General features: G+C 36.9%; 1 protein-coding gene and 1 pseudogene across 2 annotated transcripts in view; one reads left to right on the top strand and one right to left on the bottom strand.

Moving 5' to 3' along the window:
• Nucleotides 1–15,724, bottom strand: part of BAZ2B (bromodomain adjacent to zinc finger domain 2B) — a 330,950-nt gene that overhangs the window by 244,591 nt on the left and 70,635 nt on the right. The gene's annotated exons all lie outside the window — the stretch shown is intronic.
• LOC308522016 (prohibitin 1-like) lies at nucleotides 6,867–7,733 on the top strand (annotated as a pseudogene). The gene has a single exon. The product of its transcript is annotated as a prohibitin 1-like (transcript).

The raw sequence follows: 15,724 nt of genomic DNA, 5'->3' as shown, positions 1-15,724 counted from the left end.
CAAATGACAGAAATGGAGGAAAGCAAACTACAGGATACAGAGTTCAAAACCACACTTTTAAGGTTTTTCAAGAATTTTCTAGAAACCGCTGTAAATTTAGTGAGACCCTCAAGAAATCTAGTGAGGCCCTCGAGGATATGAAAAAGGACCAACTAGAAATTAAGCATACACTGACTAAAATAAAGAATATTATACAGAGGTCCAACAGCAGACTAGAGGATCACAAGAATCAAGTCAAAGATTTGAAATACGAAGAAGTAAAAAACACCCAACCGGAAAAAAAAAAAGAAAAAAGAATCCAAAAATATGAAGATAGTGTAAGAAGCCTCTGGGACAACTTCAAGTGTACCAATATCCAAATTATGGGGGTGCCAAAAGAAGAGAGAGAGCAAGATATTGAAAACCTATTTGAAGAAATAATGACAGAAAACTTCCCCTACCTGGTGAAAGAAATAACTTACAAGTCAAGGAAGCGCAGAGAACCCCAAACAAAAGGAATCCAAAGAGGACCACACCAAGACACATCATAATTATAATGCCAAGAGCGAAAGACAAAGAAAGAATCTTAAAAGCAGCAAGAGAAAAAAAGTCAGTTACCTACAAGGGCGTACCCATACGACTGTCAGCTGATTTCTCAACAGAAGCTATGCAGGCCAGAAGGGAGTGGCAAGAAATATTCAAAGTGATGAATGCCAAGAACCTACAACCAAGATTACTTTATCCAGCAAAGCCATCATTCAGAATTGAAGGTCAGATAGAGAGCTTCACAGATAAGAAAAAGCTAAAGGAGTTCATCACCACCAAACCAGTATTATATGAAATGCTGAAAGGTATCCTTTAAGAAGAGGAAGAAGAAGAAAAAGTTAAAGATACAAATTATGAACAACAAATACACATCTATCAACAAGTGAATCTAAAAATCAAGTGAATACATAATCTGATGAACAGAATAAACTGGTGAATATAATAGAATCAAGGGCATAGAAAGGGAATGGACTGACTATTCTCGGGGGGCAGGAAGGAGTGTGGGGGGTGTGGGAAGAGACTGGACAAAAATCGTACACCTATGGATGAGGACAGTGGTGGGGGGTAGGGGATAAGGGCAGAGGGTGGGGTGGGAACCGGGTGGAGGGGAGCTATAGAGGGAAAAAAGAGGAACAACTGTAATAATCTGAACAATAAAGATTTAATTTTTTAAAAAAAGAAACAACCAATAAATGCATAATAAATGGAACAATGAGTTGATGTTTTTCTCTTACCTCTCTAAAATCCATAAAGCAGTAAAAAATAAAATTAGTTAAAATATAAAAATTAAAATGAAGTTATTCCCATTAAGAAGACAATTTAAAAAACAAACATTTTTAGAGTCCAGTGGCAGAAGTATTAAATGGTACAATTCCTTCTGAAAAGCTTTTCTGGTTATATGAAGAAAACCTTAATATCTGAATAAGAGAGCATCCATCTGCATTATCAAACTCAAAAAAAAAAACACCAAAAAGAGCCAAAACCAGTGGTTGGAACGCCATCATCAAAAAAGAAGCCAGGGAAAAGAACAATTATTATAACAAGACTGATTCCACAAACATATACCCCAAGGTACTAAAAGGTACAGATTTTAGGAAATAAATGAGAATATTATGTAACATCCCATCCCATAACCTGCAGAATTAAAGTTTAGGAACATGGAAGGCTTATAAGAGAAGTGGGGATCACAAAGCTTGGGACCCCTGTTCACATAGCAAAAAAACATCAAGGGCTACCTTTAGCCTCATTTTTTTAATTTCCCTCAACCTATTATTAGGGTTGAAAAGGAGCCAGCTTTGCAGGTGATGATCAAATTTGACTAAGCAGACATAAGTAAGCACTGACTCACCATACAAAACTCATAATCCACAGTATTACAGGGTGGCCATTTCCCAACCCCTCCCCCCTCAACACACACACACACATCTGCCAGTATGCCAAGCTCTCCGTGAAACATGGGAACTGCCTACATCAAAGGCTGATCTTCAAACATAAAATCACAGGTATACTCATAAGACAGACCTCAAGAGATTCAGAGAAAAAGTTTTAGGAGAAAACATTTTCGATCTCTATGTATGTTGCCCAGTTCACCATGTTGTTTACCTCAAATATTAAAAACCAGCAACATCTAAGTATTTTGCTACAAGAAGCAGAAGCAAAATAACAAAAAATTGACAATAGTTTAAAAAGTTGGCCACCAGTTATCTACTTCAACATTCCTTATAATAGAGATTTTACTAGTAGAGTATACAAATGGAAATGTGATATAGATAACAAATGTTGATGGGAAATTGGGCCTTAACATGTGCATTAAAGAACAATTTTACTAGCAAAAAAAAAAAGGAAAAAATCACATGTCAAACAAAAATGGAAAATGTTTTTTAAAATCTAAATAACACCCATGGACACAGACAATAGGTTGGTAAAGGCCTGGGTGGGGGGCTGGGGCAGGTAAAAGGGAAAAAAGGGGAACATATGTAATACTTTCACCAATAAAGATTTAATAATAATCCTATATAATAAAAGCCTAATATGCAAATCGACCGAATGGCGGAACAACCGGTGGAATGACTGGTTGCTATGACGTGCACTGACATAGCGGGCGACGTTCAATGCAGGAGCTTCCCCCAGCCCGCAAGTCCCAGGCCAGCCAAGGCGGGTGCCAGTGGGCCCCCCGGACCAGATGACCCCACTGGTCACCCCGCAGAGGCAGGCAACCAGCGGTGGCGGCGGGGGCCAGGGCCAGTGACCAGGTGGTGTTAGGCTGGCCAAGGCAGGAACCAGCAGAGCCCCCCTGATAGTCCCACCAGTCGCCCCACAGATCAGAACTGATTGCTGACCAAGCCTAGGGACCCTACCCGTGCATGAACTTCATGCACCCAGCCTCTAGTAAAATATAAAATCTAAATAACTGGGCAAGTTAATTTTCACATGTCTGTAAATAAAGAAGTATTAAAATACAAAATAGCCTGACCAGTGTAGCTCAGTGGTTGAGTATCGAACTATGAACCAAGAGGTCATGGTTTGATTCCCAGTCAGGGCAGTATGCAGGGAGTATGCAGGAGGCAGTTGATCTATGATTCTCTCATCACTGATGTTTCTATCTCTCTTTTCCTCTCCCTTCCTCTCTGAAGTAAAATATACATATGTATATATATTTAAAGCGGTCTTTAAAAAATGCAAAATAATTATAGTAAATGTAATACAAGTATATCATTAATACTTAAAAGAATTTGTAGCCAAAACCGGTTTGGCTCAGTGGATAGAGCGTCGGCCTGTGGACTGAAAGGTCCCCGGTTCGATTCCGGTCAAGGGCATGTACCTGGGTTGCAGGCATATCCCCAGTGGGGGATGTGCAGGAGGCAGCTGATCGATGTTTCTAACTATCTCTCTTCCTTCCTCTCTGTAAAAAATCAATAAAATATATTTTAAAAAAAAGAATTTGTAAATATCATATATATACACTAAGATTTCAGTGCAATAACAAGCAAATGTCAAAGAGAAATACAACAGGTTAAGATACTGACAAAAATGCTCACTCTAGTCACATAAATGCAGATTAAATAAGGTACAACTTTTCACAATGGAATTAGCAAGAACTAAAAATGACGCATATACCCAATGCAATGAAGGTATGGTAAAATAGGTGCAGGTATATATTGCTAGAGAGATATAAACTCATATAATTCTTTCAAAAGCCAAGTTCATACTACATATATTAAGAACCTTAAATTATCCCAAGCCCTTGACCTAGTAATTGTATTTCTGGGAATTTATCCCATGAAATAATGCAAACAACAACAAATAAAAGCATTATGCATAAAAATGTTCATAGAAACATTATTTATAAAAGTAGGAAGGAGAGAACCTATCTATCAATGTGCACATGTTGCACTATCAGCATTATATTGGGACACAGAGAAGAGGCAAATAACCACCGTGTGGTGAGGCAGAGGGTTGGAAGGATTTCACCAAAGTAACTCTTCACAATAGTATTCAAAAATAAGCAGATTTTACCAAGAAAAAAGAAGGAAAATATGAATTGCATACAGAGTACATCGGGTGCAAAATCATGGCATCATGAAATTCTATATTCAAGTATGGCATATCTGTAATATGTTTAGAACATGCTGCTTCCTATCTCCCAATGGTTTTCAGAAACTGATGTTTTCCAGTGGTACAAACACACACAGAACAATAAACACAAATATAAAATATTAGGCTAGCTGGATGTGATTATTCATCTATGTATAATTTGTTATACCAGGAGGCATGTAAAAGGCTTTTAAAAAACAGATGGGAGTTTGTCTTAAGCTAAACTCATCATGAGGTTGTATGATGTATTAGAAAAAACCTCTAACTACTGACAAGTGGTAAGCCACAGCCCATCTCTCTAGTTCTCACTTACATCATCTTAAAAGGAGAAAATAAGTGTTCAACTACATCAAATTATTGTTATAGTCACGTGAAATAGATTTGAACATAAGGTAATACAATCTCCTACCTCCACAAACTAGCTCAACCTCATTCCTTTAAATTATTATGTACCTGATATTTATCCCTCTGCCCATACACATTGCTACTAGTCTAGTCATTACCAACTGACACCAATTTCTACAATAAACACTGGTCTTTCTTTCCATTTAACAGATTTCTTCCAATTCTATCTTTCTAAAACAACTTTTTAATCATGTCACAACTCTGCTTAAATATCTATTAGCTAACCCAAATTTCCCTTTCTAACTTTCTCATTATTTTCAAACAAATTTTAGGAAGGTTTCCCTCCATCCATTTCTTTGTTCAGATTGCCATTCTAAGATAAAGTATCTACAACCTCCTTTAAAGCCCAACTGAAATCGAACCCCTTTAATTCCAACCATTTTTCCCCTTTACATTTAGAGATATCAATAGCAATACGTAAGCATATGAACTATCCTGAACCATGCTACCTTCACATACAGTATAAACTCATATTACTGGGGGTAGGGAAGTGTGGGTAATATCTAGTAGGTAGTTTGTATTAAAATATAGTAAATATTAACTTTGACATGGACCACACTAGAGATGAATATACAGTTTCTCAATAAGTCCAGATAAGTCCAACACAACCAATCTGACCACTAGCATTAAAACGAGTATCATTTACTGAGCTCCAGATACTCATAGCTGGCCTGCCATTAGGAGCTATGATACACAAAAAATATTTATATTAAGACCTAAGAGCCATATTTACTGTAACACATTCACACTGCAAGAGCTACTGAGGAACAGAAAGCACCTGATTCATGTATCCCACTTAGACCAGAAGTTCACTGAGTAAATGATGGCCATTAAAATTGTCTTTCCTTCCCCACCCCCAGTTATTTTCCTAACATAAATAATTGAATTTCCGTAAGTTAAACTCACAAAAGACAAGACTTGACTCTATGTACAGACTTTCTCTCTAAATAAATTACGAACTCCTTGAGCATATTACAGGCCATACATTTTATTCCGGACACCCTGAACTGTTTCCAGTTATTAAGATAGATGCTGACCTGATTCTTGTTTCTCAATTTAGTGATCAATTTATTTAACTAATCACCACTGCCTAATATAAGATTATTAGCACATCACAATAGTCCTAAACATGAGAAACTAATAAGCATTTTTTATTTGTTTCTCTGGGTAACTACAGGATTATTTTTAGCTCACTTGTGAAGAGCTGAGATTACAAATACAGAAGCAAACATGCCAGATACATGTAATTAATTTAGTTGGTACCTCTGGACTTCAGCTGCAACGTATCAAATGCTACCTACTTAGAATAAAATATTTGCAATGAGTCGCAAAAAATGACCTAGTTCAAAAGGTGTCTCACATTAAGATGAAAAAGGTCAAATTCAAGGTACTATATGTCATAGCACACTTCATTAAAAAACAAACAAAACCCAGTAAACTCTAGTCACTTTCTAGTTGGCTTTTTTTTCTTCTTCCTGAGCATGGCTTCCTCCTACCCTCCCATTTCACACATAGTACAAAAGCACTTACACATTCTTTAAACAAATTCTTTTCTTTTATGAGTTTTGGCAAGTACAACTATGAACAGACTTTCTGGAGAGGGAAGGGGAAGGAGAGCTTTTACCTAACCTGCCAAAGTTACTACATGTTCTCTTCCTGGACCAACTGTTTACTGTTTACACAGCCCTTCCCTAACCCTTTAACTGCCGACTTCAAATCCCCAAGGTCTGATTATAGATAAGAGTTATTTTTTCAACAAGCTGGCAGAAAATATTAATGGCAATGCACAGGAATTCAATGTTATGACACTTAGACCACAATGAAGGAAATCTTTTTTTTTTTTTTAATTCTTACTGATTTTAGAGAGAGAAATATGGATGTGAGAGGTACGTCGATCAATTGCCTCTGCTACATGCCCCCACTGGGAATCAAACCCCCAACATAGGTACCTGCCCTGTCCAGGAATGAAACCCCCGACCTTCCAGTGACCTTCCAGTGCACTGGACGCTGTGGACACTGTTCCAACCAACTGAGTCATGCTTGCCAGGGCAATGGAGAATATCTTGATACTCAATTACATAACAATGCTCCACTCCACTTAACCTCATTTAAAAGCCTTCCTTGAAACGGTTTATCCTTTTTGTTGTTCCTACCCACCTCCTAACAACACTTCCATTAGCTCTGAAGTAGCCCCTCTTTTAAAATAGAGATCTGACCCACAACCTGTCAGTTACTGTTGCCTCACAGACCTATTGCTTTCAGTATGCTACACTAACAAGCCATAAAAGGAGAAACTGGGGGAAGCCTTGTGGAGGTCAGAGTAGAAGCAGGTGTGAGTGGGTCCGGCAGAAGGAGACATGGCTGCCAAAGTGTTTGCATCCATTGGCAAGTTTGGCCTGGCCTAAGCCATTGCGGGAGGCGCGGCGAGCTCGGTCGTGTATAATGTGGATGCTGGGCACAGAGCTGTCATCTTTGACCGGTTCCGTGGAGTGCAGGACATCGTGGTGGGGGAAGGGACTCACTTTCTCATCCCTTAGGTACAGACACTGATTACCTTTGACTGCCGCTCTCAACCCCGCAACGTGCCAGTCATCACTGGTAGCAAAGATTTACAGAATGTCAACATCACCCTGCGTATCCTTTTCCATCCGGTCGCTAGCCAGCTTCCCCGCATCTTCACCAGCATCGGAGAGGGCTATGCCGAGAGCGTGCTGCCCTCCATCACCACAGAGATCCTCCAGTCAGTGGTGGCTGGCTTTGACGCTGAAGAACTCATCACCCAGAGAGAGCTGGTCTCCAGACAGGTGAGCGACAACCTGACAGAGCGATCCGCGACCTTCGGGCTCTTCCTGGATGACGTGTCCTTGACGCATCTGACCTTCGGGAAGGAGTTCACAGAAGCAGTAGAAGCCAAACAGGTGGCCCAGCAGGAAGCGGAGAGGACCAGATTTGTAGTGGAAAAGGCCGAGCAGCAGAAGAAGGCAGCCATCATCTCTGCTGAGGGCGATGCCAAAGCCGCTGCACTGATCGCAAACTCGCTTGCTACTGCGGGCGATGGCCTGATCGAGCTGCGCAAGTTGGAAGCCGCGGAGGACATCGCCTACCAGCTCTCCTGCTCTCGGAACATCACCTACCTGCCGCCTCCCCCAGTGAGGCCTGTCCTGCCCGCACCTGCTCTGCCCCGTGGCCACAGCCCTGAAGATTCTTAACATTTGTGTTCATTCTGCCCCTACCCCAGAATCACTGTGAAATTTCATCATTGGCTTAAAGTGAAGGAAATAAAAGAAAAATCACTTCAGACCTCTAAAAAAAAAAAAAAAGAAAGAAACACATCATCCTGAGACTTACAGACTGCTCCCTGATTTCAGATCCTCAAAATGAGCGTTCCTGCTTTTTTTTGTCACCATAATGGTTTATGTTAATAATCTTTCTTACAAGAAGTTCCAAAGTATGTTTCAACCATCCTATATAATTAAAGGCCAATATGCAGATCAACCAAAAGATGGAACAACTGATCGCTATGATGCGCACTGACCACTATGGGGCAGACACTCAATGCAGGAGCTGCCCCCTGGTAGTCAGTGTGCTCCCCTTGGCCAGAGGCCCTGAGCCGGGCGCATGGCTGGCGAGCACAGTCGCAGTGGCGCAAGCCTCTCCTGCCTCCATGGCAGTGCTAAGGATGTCCAACTGCCAGATGTCCGAAGGGAGCCAGCCTAAGCCATCAGTTGGACATCCCCTGAAGGCTCCCAGACTGCGAAAGGGCGCAGGCCAGGCTGAGGGACCCCACTGAGTATATGAATTTCATGCACCGGGCCTCTAGTGTCATCATAGAAACTGGAAAAGATGTAAGTATGGCCTCTCTCTAAACTCAGACACAAAATAGCCTTCTATTTCCACCTTTTACTTACCTCAAACTCATCATCATACAAGATAACAAAAAATGATTATGTAAAAGTTTTAAGGTTTTCTTCTGAACATTTCTTGTAAGCAAATGTTCATCACAATATTGCAAATAAGGAAAGTAAAACCAATTTCATTACCTTAGTACAGCAATAATAAAGTTAGGTAAAGACTAACCACTGAAAATAAGACCTTGTACATTTATGTTTGAATTTTTTTTATCTTTCCTTGTCATACTATCTATTTTTAGTGTGATTTCTATTATTAGTGAAATTCAGGACTAATGTAATTACAAGTTATTGTCGGTCTTCATTCATCCAAAGGAACTAAAAAAGAGTAGAAGAATTTTTTGAGTCAGTTATCAAATCCCCTTGGAAATTGAGAAAAGGGGAAAGCAAGGTGATATTCTCCCTGCTCAATGTTGTTAGCAGATATGACCACACGTTCAAGAAAAACCATTTATAAAAGCACAGAAAAAGAACGAAGTAGGAAATAGTTCTGGTTAATGCCATGTGAAATACAATATTTTGAGTAACTTTGACCAAAAAGGGCAGTTTTGTCTATTTTAACCTGCCTTTACAAACAACACCTATCATTGAAACTGATTAACCCACCTTCTCTAGAGAAAGCTACGCAATCAATTGTGAAAGCTATGGAGAAAAAAGAAGTTCTCATAACATTTTCTTTTCTTTATAGGAGAAGTGTGGAACAGGGTGACCTTAAAAAGGTTGCAGAACCACAACCACTCCCAGTGCCCAGTGCTTTATTTGTCATATAGGAGACTCATGGTGTCCTTTTTTGGATCTCTGAATATTCAGTTTACTCATTCTTCTTGGTATAATTCAATGCTACTTAAACCAAAGAGCCTTTCTAATGATCCCAACCAGTAGTTATCTCTGCCCTATTCTGAGCTTTCACAAATTTTAATCCATAGCTCTCCAAGATTATGTTTGAAGACAGCATTGTTTTAACATGAGGAATGAAGGTAGCTGCCCCCACCCCCTTTTCCCCTTTTATTACACTAAAACAATGAGTATACCAAATACCTGTGATTCTCCTGTGGTTGTCTTTAGTTAGTCAATTCATTTCTTAAGTAATGGCTAAATTGTCTACTGTTTTATTGGATAACTAGTATTTTTAAAATTGAGTCCATTACTTCATATTTCTTTTTTATATAAATACTAGAGGCCTGTTGCATGAAGAGATTCGTGCAATAGGCCTTTCCTTCCCTTGGCTGCTGGCACTAGTTTTCCTCTGGCACCCAGGACCCAGGCCTTCGCTCTGGCTGGGCTCCGGCCAGAGCCGCCACCCGCGCCCCCCCACCCCCCAAGCCATCAGGCCTCCGGGCTCCGCTGATCCCGGGGCCGTGAGGCCTCGCGGCTTGGCTGATCCTGGGGGTGGGAGACCTCGTGGCTCTGCTGATCCCCAAAACCTTCATTTTGGTGAAAATATAAGGTCTTCTGTCCATCTGATTTATCAAGTGGGAAAGAGAGGGAAATTAGATTTATTTGAATTTTACTCTCTTTTATTTCCATAGCTTATTCTGTGATTAGATGCTAAAGAGCAGGGAAATAGCTAAAGGGACAATAGTCAAAAGGAGAGAAAAAAAGGGCATAGAATAATTCACAAAATGACGAATTTAACCTCAAATAATGGCAAGTTAACTATATATATAGTTATTACCCTACACAACTCAAAACTAAAATGTACCATGTCGTCCTTTAATAACCTTTGAATTTATTATTTAGAAAAAAAGTACAGCCTACCATCAGCTAGATTAAATTTGGCCATATATTCTGTTATATTACTAACATATCCAGCCATTTGTGAAGCCAAGAAAGAGTAAAATGTACTCTTAGGACTGGTACTCAACCTTGAAGTGCTGAAAGCTACTTTATCATCTGGTGTGGAGACAAACACATGCATGCACATGTGAACCTAACACTATGTTGTGTGGAAAGCTCAGCATAATCACCGTCATTGTAAATCACTGAGGTATCCATTCCTTTTAACATACACAAATCAAGGGGGAGCTAGAGCTCCCTGTGATTCCTACAAGGATAACGGAATCACATTTAACTTTTTTCTCCTCCCGCTCTTCTCACTGAAAGCTTGAAATGTGGAAGGTATTTTCCTCTCCCACAACATGCAGGAAACTATCATAACACAACTAGTTTACACATTATCATTTAAATACTGTAAGACCACAGTTGTGCTTAATATTCCAGATATGACCCAGAAAGCAGAAGAGACCTCATTAGATTCCTTCTAAAAAATGAGAGTTATCTTTCTAGTTTTATGTTTAGCATTATCCTAATCCAATTATAATGTCTTGATTTTCCTTCCCATTTTGCCTTACAGCATTCATAAACTAAAAGTAGTCACTTTTCTGCATATTGGATGAAACTGTTTTATAGGCTAATCAATTACAGTTTCCTAAAACTACACATAACTATAAAATATAATATTTTCAAATCAAAGATAATTCAGTTATTTATCTGTGATCAAAGTCATAAAACATAATTTTCCAAAAATTATAATGGTTGTATAATCTAGATTTGTTTGGTTTGGGCCAAGATCAGATACATGATGGGTAATATATTAATGACCTTTTACACTTGGTTCCTTCAAAGCTTCTTCATTTTATTCAGCATTTAGTTTAAATTAAATATTTTAAATTGAAGCTGTTCTATGTTGCAAACACAGCTAAAATGAAGAGCTTCTGTGGCAGCAGTGACCAGATTTTAAATGCAGGTAGATCAATAAAAAAAAAAATCCACCAAGCACAGGCTCCATGTGTGAGTGGAATGGTTTATAATAGCTTGCAAATGACTATGTGCTTGCTGTAACCAGCTGTTCTTAAATTATGAATATGCAACCATTTCATGTTAAAGCCAAATCCCTGCCCTATTTCTACAGAGAAATCCCAGTAGTTTTGCTTGTTCTACATGTTAGCTCTGTTAAGGATACAAATAGCAGTAAGCTTCGGAACAAATAGGACCAAACTATTGGCATTTCATGCACTGGGTCCATTATCACAGCAGGGGATGTCAATCATTGGGACATTCCTATAACAGCTCAGGCAATATGACAATGATCTTGTAGGGGGGAAAAAAATCAAAATCTCTGCAGCATACTCAAAGTCCTGACAACCTAATGCTTTCTTACTTCAGCCAATCAGATTGTCAAACCTGACCTACTAGAAGACTTGCATCAAGCTTGAAACATTCAAAAACATCAATCATAAAAACAAAGACAGGACATTGAATTATACAGTATTAACCTCCAGGGTTTGCATACAAAGACCTTAGATTTATTTATGTCCCAGTGAGTTAAGAGCTTCAGTACACCGTTCTTTACACCAAACTGACTGCCAATTTGATGAACCTCTCTGCCCTCAGCAGGAGTGCACCGTCTTTGATTAATGAGTGCATGCTTGTGGAAAAGTGTTAAGAGGAGAAAACAGAGGAAAAACACACAATTATGTCCACATATAGCTTAAGTGCCAAGACAACCACCACCTTCCAAACAAATGCTCCTTTTTCCTTATGTACACATGCATACATGTGAACAAACCAAATTAGTAAGGGTTCTTATCTATATATCACCTTCATTATTAGTATCATTTCTAACACAATTTTTATTTTGAATGAAAAGCATTCAAAAGCTAAGTACAGGTCAAATTTCATATATTATAAAAATAACTACTGTTAAACCTCACCCAAGGATATTTTTTTTTCCATTGATTTTTCAGAGGATGGGAGGGAGGGAGAGAGGGAGAGAGAGGCATCCTGCACTAGCACGACTGGGGCGGGAATCGAAGACTGTAACGCAGTGGTTCTCAACCTTCCTAACGCCGCGACCCTTTAATACAGTTCCTCATGTTGTGGTGACCTCCAATTTCATTGTTACAAACTGAACATAATTAAAGCATAGTGATTAATCACAAAAACAATATGTAATTATATATGTGTTTTCCGATGGTCTTAGGCGACCCCTGTGAAAGGGTCGTTCGACCCCCAAAGAGTTGAGAACCGCTACTATAATAGAAGTACTTCCCTTGATGGGAACCGAACCCGGGAGCTTTCAGTCCTTGGCCAATACTCTAACCACTGAGAAAAACCTGCTAGGTCTACACATAACTATTTTAAAAAACAAGTTGAAAACTCCCTATCTTGTACAGTAATTTTTGAAATATGCATCATATTCTTTAAAAATCCTATTCATTTTGAAAACTCAATGTTTAACTTACAAATATAAGGACTATTAAATATTTTATAACTCAAACTGTATTGATTTGTCACAAATCATATAGCATTCAAAATTGATTTAAAAGTCATGAAAATTCATTTTATTTTTCTTTCAGCAAAGATGTCAATATTTTATAACTCCATATGTAACTGTAAATTAATGAAATATATTTATTGCCCAAAATGTCAAAGTTAATATAAATTAAAATACTTATAAATTAAAGTTTTAAGCTTTTTTTGACTCTTGTGATTAGAACTGCCCTCCTTTAAGAAACCCAATGAAGAAAAATTCCTACTTAAATTATGGGATACTAAAAGTAAGCTAAGCATTCAGATTTCTTTAAAAATTTTTTCATTTACTATATAACTCAATTTCACACAATTTAACTTGAGACTATCTGCATTGACACAAATATGTTATGAGTAAATGTATTTCTTAAAAATTTTATCACAGGCTAAGGTAATGATTTTCTTTTTAAGAAACTATGTGGCTGTTATATAGAAGGGCGGAGGAAGCATATTACCTCAATATAAATCTTAACTTTAGTCTCAGTAATGTATGATCTATAAACTTACGATTTCAGGAAACTATAATCCTGGAATCACTCAACAGTGTATGATAAGTGTTTAAAATGTATTTATATTGTATAGTAAGTCTTTTAATGGGATTTAACTCAGCAAATTATAGATTCTAATCATCAATTTTACACTTTAAGTATTTTAAAAGCAAACTATTTTATCTGAAATATAAATTTTATGCTCTGAAAATCTGTTTAAATGTATAATGTATTTAAAGATTTAAAAATTAAAAGTCAATAAATATTAGGACTAGAAAAATCTCTTAACAGTAATAAACTACATTATATCTTTAAACTTATCATCCTAAAGTCTTCTTGCAGAAAAGTTCATTTTTTTTCCTGTTGGGATTATCACTGTTTTTCCTCTTTCCTTCTTCATATCTCTTCTCCCACCAAGAAGAAAAAGGCAGCAAATAATCAGAAAAAATAGAGCATAAGCACCAAAAGAATGACCATTTTAGTACCACAGTTTGACAGTTGGAACTATCAAAAAAAGTTATTAGTGAAATAAATATATGATTTCAATTTTTTAAATAATTAAATGACAATTCTTTAATAATATCTTCATTACTTTATAAAAATTAAACACAAAGCTGCCCATTTCCTCAACAATTCTTTTCTGAATATCTTCTGCAACAAAAGTTTAAACAAATATTTAATCAAATTACTAAATATTTGTTAAATAAAGCACAATATTTTTAAAACCTCATGGTATGAAATATTTAACTTTATAATTTAAAAATCTCATAAAATACCTAACTAGGTAATTTAAAGAGTACCTCAGGATATCAAGTATATTAAATGTCTTTAAACCTTGATGACACAATTTTATCTAGGAGTCAAAATCACCACATTACTTAGTTTGTGATAAATCATATCTTCTTTTGGTAGTTCTAGCAAGGACTAGGTAAAAAACAAAACAAAACTCAAATAACAACTTAAAATCTCTTTCTTTGAGAAATCTTTAAATCTAAAAGTAATCAAGTTCTAACACATACTTTCACTAATTCAAGGAGATGAGACAGAAAAAACATGAACTTTCAAGCAACTGTGATATCCTACATCTTGTATAGTAACACAAAAGTAGCAACAAAGACATTAACAATTGCAGTTCAAGCTGGGAGTGACTGTTCTGTTTCAATTCAATGACACCACTAATGGCTTCTTAGCAGCTCCATGAAATCAACCAGCTGTCAAGTTGATGCATCAGAAGGAACAGTTATGCACTCCCATAAGAAAAAGCAACACATCAGGATGTTGGGCAAAACATCTGCTCCTTTACAGTGCAGTTCTAATAAACATGCAAACAAAGAAATAGGAGAAAGGGCAACAGTTCTAAAATTCTAAGGTTTCCATTACAGTTATATGAATTTTAAATAAATGGTTCATAAAAATAAAAACAAATTTCTGCCAAGTTGGATACTTTAAATTATTCCCTATCTTTTGAAAATGCTAGTTATAACTACTCAGATTCTTCTGAGGCAAAAACTACATTAAAAAAAATCTTTACATTTTAAAAATTGAGTGAACTTATTCACCAAGTAAAATCATTATCATGTTATGCACAAAACTCAAATACTAATACTAAAATATATTCTTCATTTAATAAGTACTTAGTAAATTATGTCAACAGTAAGTCTAATAAGTGCATTTCTAAGACTGAATAGTCTAAAAATATTTTTCTGTAGTGTTTGAAAGACTTAAATGTGTTATACTTCAATATTAGTTTAACATATGAGAACAGTAAAGGTATTATTCTCTGGATTTTAAAATATGTACCTACTTCTCTCCAAACCATTACATGATTACACCAGTATTAAGTTCTCATAAATAACTTCCTATGTTTAAAACATACAATTTGAATTCCTAAAAATATAAACTTATTTGTCATCATAGGCTTAAAATAATTTTACATTTAACCATTCATTTCAAACATTTGTAAAATCTTACTTTTTTCTATCTGACACAAGTGCCTCGATGTTGCCCAAATTATTGATTATGCAGCACAGTGACAATGTGTATAGTGTTTACAATAGGTATGAGACATCAAATATATTTAACTACCATTTTCTTATACTGCTTATCCTCTGTTGCTTGCCATTTGTAATCTGCCAAATCTTCTAGTCCTTTGTTGCATGTATAATTTAGAACCATCTGTTCTATGTGCTTATAACTATTTAAACATTTTTACCTACCTACAATTCACATAAATGGCAGACATTCACTTCAGTCAAGCTTTCTATATAACATTTTACATAAAGCAAATTCCTAGATAAAAAGCATAGCAGATAACACCAAAGAAGACTGCTACAGAGATAAAACATACCACATACAAGTTTTTATGTCTTAGACAAACCTTTTCATATATTCAGAATTGTTTCTATTATCTTTTTTTCGTTAATTGTAGTCAATGTTTTTCCCCAACCCAGAAGACAAAGAGAATGCAAATTAAATACAGACAGTTTCATGTCC

Source organism: Myotis nattereri (assembly GCF_964212035.1).
Source record: "Myotis nattereri genome assembly, chromosome: 7".
NCBI classification, from domain to species: Eukaryota; Metazoa; Chordata; class Mammalia; order Chiroptera; family Vespertilionidae; genus Myotis; species Myotis nattereri.
Note: the sequence above shows the minus strand (reverse complement) of the source record. Positions and strands in the feature narration are given on the sequence as shown.